At 35.9% G+C, this 5,583-nt stretch overlaps 1 long non-coding RNA gene across 1 annotated transcript; it reads left to right on the top strand.

Annotated features, from left to right (window-relative positions):
- The first annotated feature begins 3,326 nt into the window (after nt 1-3,326).
- Nucleotides 3,327-4,266, top strand: LOC143889354 (uncharacterized). The gene is made up of 3 exons (XR_013254813.1): nt 3,327-3,461; nt 3,713-3,988; nt 4,089-4,266. It is a non-coding gene; the product is annotated as an uncharacterized LOC143889354 (long non-coding RNA).
- Nucleotides 4,267-5,583: the final 1,317 nt, after the last annotated feature.

Consider the following 5,583-nt stretch of genomic DNA (forward strand, 5'->3'; position numbering starts at 1 on the left):
GGGATTAATTTTATTTATATCCCTACTGATTTTCGCACTTGAGGCGCGCTCGGGAAGGCGGAAAACACAAATTCCGAACTCATTTTCCAGTAACGCCCCTGTTTATTTTTTAAAATGGCAAAATTACCCCCAAGAGGGTAAACATGCCCTAGCCTTGAAGTTATCGATTTTTTATCTTTCCCTCTCTCCCGTCACAACCCGTAACCCTAACCCACAAGTAGCCTCTTCTGGTTTTGGCAAGGAAACCCTAATCCTAACCCATAAGTAGCTTCTTCTCATTTTGGCTTGGTTTTGTGGGAGAAGAAGGGAGAAGGAGAAGAGGAAGAAAAAGAGAGTTTGAAGTGTAAAATCAGCCATCCATTTCCACCCATCCTCTCTCCCTCATCTGTTTTCTTAGGGTTTATAAATAGACCCTCTTGATCACCACCCCCATCTTAGCTATCCATTTCCACCTCCATTCCTTCCATCCAAAAGAAGAAAGGTGTTCTCTAATTTTCTTAGGGTTTAGAGAAGAGCAAAACAGCAGAGGCACTTTTAGGGTTTGAAAGAAGAAGAAAAGAGGAAGGGATCTAATTTCCCTCTCATTAAAAAGGCGAAATTTGTGGTGCGAAATCATCTAGAAGAGAAGAAGGATTCGAGGGTTTCTGAAAGGTAACTTTCTTATTTCTATGCCTGACATTGCTGATTCGAATGAAAACTTGCTGATTTTTTTTTTTAAGTAGTGGAAAACTTGCTTTATAGAATAAAAACTCACTTAAAACCCCCACAAGACACACTTATGTTAGAAAACATGGCACTCGTAATGGGTTACTCTTGACTGTGTTGAGGTTCAGCTTGATTATTTTGAGATTTTGAATATATTCAAGAACTGATGGTTGACTTGAAACTCTGATATTTTGATTTCTGTGTTCAACCTGGGACAATGAAAGGCTTGTATAGATTTTAAAAGGTGTTTCAACTGAGTAAATAAAGGGCTTACAGATTATAGAAGAAGGCATTGGAAAATATTTTTAAAATAAATAGAAAGGGCTTTTACTTTTTTAATATGGGTTTTGCCGAAGTAATTTTGTAAATGGCAATGAAAATTGTTTTATTTGAGTTTTTATAAGGCCGTCAAGTCCTGTGTAGGCTGTACCGCCCTTGCTAACAGCAGCCCACACGAGTTATTAGCATCTTGTTTTTCTTCCACTTCTCATTATCTTCTAACTCGTGTCCTCTCAATTCTCTCCGTCTTACTTAGTAAGCTATATTTTTACCCTCAGAAAAATATGGCCAAACACCATATAATTTATCAAGAAAAATAAAATAATAAATCATCTTTTTGCTTAAAAGAAAGAAAAATGTAATATACCATTTGTCGCTTAAAAGAAATAAAAAATATATGATGGCGAATGAAAAATAGAGTGGGCAAAACACAGGCAGGGATATCCCAACCGTTCATTTGCCGGTCATTGCCGTAGATAAGGTCATAGATTTCCTACTCCCATCAAGCTATCCAATTATGTAACTCACGAGTATTGAGTAGTTCGAACTCTTAGGTTTAGTGTTCGTCTATCCCGAGTTCTGGATCTCCCTCTCATCTGTTCTGAGTTAGGGATGGCGTATTGGTCCCCCGCCAAACCCCGGCTTACACACCCAACAGAAAAGGAAAAAAAAAAGATATTCCCGTCATGCAGTAAAATTTAACAAGATTAGGACAACAAATAATATCATGAATTTAACGGAATATTTTTGCCTAAAATAAAATAGGAAGGTATCTGGACTATGTTTCATAATCTCGAAAAAAATTCGGGACTTTATTGTTTTATCAAGAAATTGCAAAACATTAAAAAAATAAGGAACATAGAAACATGTGATGTGCAGTTACAGAGTCTCCATTGATCTGTTTTGCTTTAAACAATGAGAAGACAGCTCAAGGGGGGAACATGAGAATTCTTGCCTTCAGGATGAGCTCAAGACAGCTTATGAATATAGACATTAGAGGACTCCACTCAGAATGTGATAAAAGTTTCAGAGGGTATGATCAAAATTCAATAGAAATCAGGTATCAATTAATACATACCAGTTTGTACTCTTAAGTGATAATTTAATTGCTTATAGACATCTTAGCTACTCCGCAATCAGATGTCTATGCTTCTGAAACGGCTTGAGTCTGTTTTATTCTCTTGTTATCTTTCACCTCATTCTGAACTGTATCACCTTCATCTTCTCCGACCTTTCTAACTTCGATCCGAGCAAAAATGGGCTTAGGTTCTTCCATGACCTGACCCGTTTTCAGCCCTCCCCATTTGGCATCATTCTACATAATGAAGGGCATGAAATTGATCAGAAATCGAATTGGTGACCAACAGGGAGGATGAGCTACTTGAGAAAAAAAAATATTAATAATAATTCATAAACCAATCTCATACTAGGCCAGCTTACAAAAGTAATCTGTAAAAGTTTCAATCAATTTTCTTAAAAAAGTTCATTTGAAGATCAATACAGAAAGGTCTTCAACTGAAAGGGGTTAAAATTAGATAAGTCATTCGCATTTTTTTATGAGTAAAAAAAAAAGGTCTCTAAAATGTTTCATTTATTATTTTATTGTGATTTAGTTTGATTTTTTTCCTGTGCTCGATTCAGTTAAACTCTAGAAAAATTGTAGCGGTGGGTCCCGGTGCTCGTGATAGAGGTGGAAATCTTATTCTTGTTGCTTTCAAAGAAGGAGACTCTGTTCTTTTGCCTGAATATTGAGGGACTGAAGCAAAGTTGGGCGAGTAAGTTCCTTTTTGTCTTCTTCTTCTTCATAAGGTCTTGAACAAATATTTGGTGTTGGACTTGGAGGATTATTCATAAAGCTTGCAATCTTTGACTAGTAGATTCCTCTCTATCTAATATTATTCATTTGCTAGTTACATCAATTGAATGGTTACTGCTACCTGTAGACAAGGCTTGCAATTTTCTAACTGATATAGGTTTTTTCTTATCAAAACTTTTTTTCTATTGCTCCTTGTGTTTGAAAACATTTGTTTCTCGACAAGTTGTCTCACAATCATCATAATTTTGATTTGCTCCGTGATGGCCGACTCTTTCGGTTTACTTCTTATGGCACTCATATATAGCAACCGTAGGCACATCCGTTGGCACTTCTAGGTTTCAAAAAGAGTGAAGAAATACCGTGATTCCTATATGAATCAGTTTCACCACATTGAGATCCTTTGTAAATACTCTCCATCCAAATTGCAAGCCAATCCAAATCCCAACAGTGAGGAACAGTCCCAGAACCACACTCAACTGGAAAATAGAACATACTTAGTATTTTCAGAAAATATAAGGACAAAGGGCCAACCCCATCAACTCTATGGGGCAAAAAATCCCATCGTGAAACGACTAAGTCCAAAAACGAGGTAATATTACAAAATAAAGTAGCCAATTTGGAAGAGGAGCTGAGGCAAGTGAAAGAGATACTCATTCAAAATGTAAGAACATAACCTTAGTCTCTCTCTCTCTGTCTCTTTGTCTCTCTCTCTCTCTCTCTCTCTCTCTCTGTACTAGATTCTTGATTTTTCTTAATTGCTACTTTTATATGGGATCTCGGGGTTCAGAACTTGTGATCAATGTGATTTATTTACAAATTCAATGAATTTTACCTATACATGTACGATTTATCACCAATTTTTTTGTTTATGAATACATCCATGTATGATTCATTTTTATTAATTAATGGCAGGCCATTATCGGACGCAACGTTGATTTGCCGAATCAAGTGCACTCTTCGGTTGCAAGTCGTGTTGATCAACCCGATGCTCATGTTGCCCAATCTATAGTTCCTCCTGTTGCTCCTCATACAAATCCACTGGCTCTTCCCACTAGTCTTCCTCCTATTGCTCCTACTAATACTCCTATTGATGTTCCTACCATTCCTTTTTCTAAAGCTCCTCGTACCGCTCCAGTTGTTGGTCAGGTCACTCGTGCTTCACCTCGGGCTAAGGCTCGTAATAACAAGGTATTTACATTTTTTTAGTGAGTACATGATAGTTTCTAAGGTTGGATGACTGATGTTCATATCTATTTGACCACCAAATTTGCAACTTAATTGTTTTCAGACTCATGAATGCATTCCATGTAAGTTGAAGAATAGTGAAGGCAAATTTGTGGCAAAAGGGTTCTTTAAAAATGAAGATCCCACCTTAATTATAGGAGGAAAAAAATTGGGAGAGGGATGGTGTGTAGTAACTATTAATGGAGGTATATCTCGAGAAGCGAAGTTGCCAAGACCAACTGGAAAGATGCAAGTCATCGCGGATGCCTTAAGAAGTAACGTTGCTTGGCCTCGTGCATATGTAAGTGTACAATTAATTTATATATATTTATATGTTTATATGTTTTGTCTTTAGGTTAAATACTAGAGTTAACAACTTATAGCTTGTAGTTACAATGTTATTTGATTGTCCTTGATTTTTGTCATTCTCTGTAGTTGATATATGGATTCACTAGCTAGCATCCTCTACAAGGCAATGAAGAAGACTTCCCATGAAAACAGCCTGTTGAGATCATTTTAGTGGGCTAGCTAATTGAAAATTCCATTTAGAGTTGGAACTATTTTCTGCTAAATCTTGTAATATGTGCTCTAGCAACACTAAAAGTGTCCCTACAGCAAGATAGGACAATTCCAAAATGCTAATTGACAATTCAGCATCTATAGAGCACAGATATATAGAAACATCAACTGTAGTGGATCATACTGTGGACATTGGTGTCCTGCAAACTGCTAATTGCTAGTTTTTTTTTTGAATCATTAATTTATATATATATTAATTTATATGTTTTATGTTTGTAGGTTAAATTGTTGAATGGAAAATGAAGATGGAGTTCGAGGAGAGGATGGCGTTGATGTTATTTTGTAGTTGATGAATTTCAAACAATGTTTAATTTTGTCAAGTCTAGCTAGTTGAGGGAGCAATTTGAAGACATTTGCTATTTTGTAGTTTTGTATTTTGAACAATGTGGAAGATAATTTCAACGACATTGAAAATTGTGGTTTTAAAGATCATCAATTAAAGCAGTGAACTTTTTATAATTGTGTATAATGTTGTGGATGATTATATGCAATTTTGATGTAATCTATTGTGTGTGGAATATAAAAGTACAGGTACAACAGATCACAGGTGGAATTATATTGATGCACTTTAGAAAAAAGAATATCCCTACAGTTTTTATGACATTCTGTATGGATAAGCACATTTTCCCTACGGATTGTTGTGAAACTCCGTAGGGACAAGTCTATCCCTATCGAATTTAAAATAATAACAGTAGGGAAAAGCTTATTTCCAAAAGAGATTATTTGAAACTTCTGTAGGGAAAGTTGGCTTATCCCTACGGATTTCATATTAAATACAGTAGGCAAATGTAGATTTCCCTATGGAATAAATTGGCATATCCCTACGGAGTTTGTTTGGAATTCTGTAGGGATATATATTTTTTCCCTACGGGAAAATTGGATTAACCTTACTAAAAATTTGATTTTCCCTACCGAAAAATGGAATTTCCCTACAGAAAAAGTGTATTATCCCTACGGACAAATATGTAGGGAAAATAGGG

This window comes from Tasmannia lanceolata, unplaced genomic scaffold (assembly GCF_043159265.1).
Source record: "Tasmannia lanceolata isolate RefF3 unplaced genomic scaffold, GAP_Taslan_0.1 ptg000013l, whole genome shotgun sequence".
In the NCBI taxonomy this organism is placed as follows: Eukaryota; Viridiplantae; Streptophyta; class Magnoliopsida; order Canellales; family Winteraceae; genus Tasmannia; species Tasmannia lanceolata.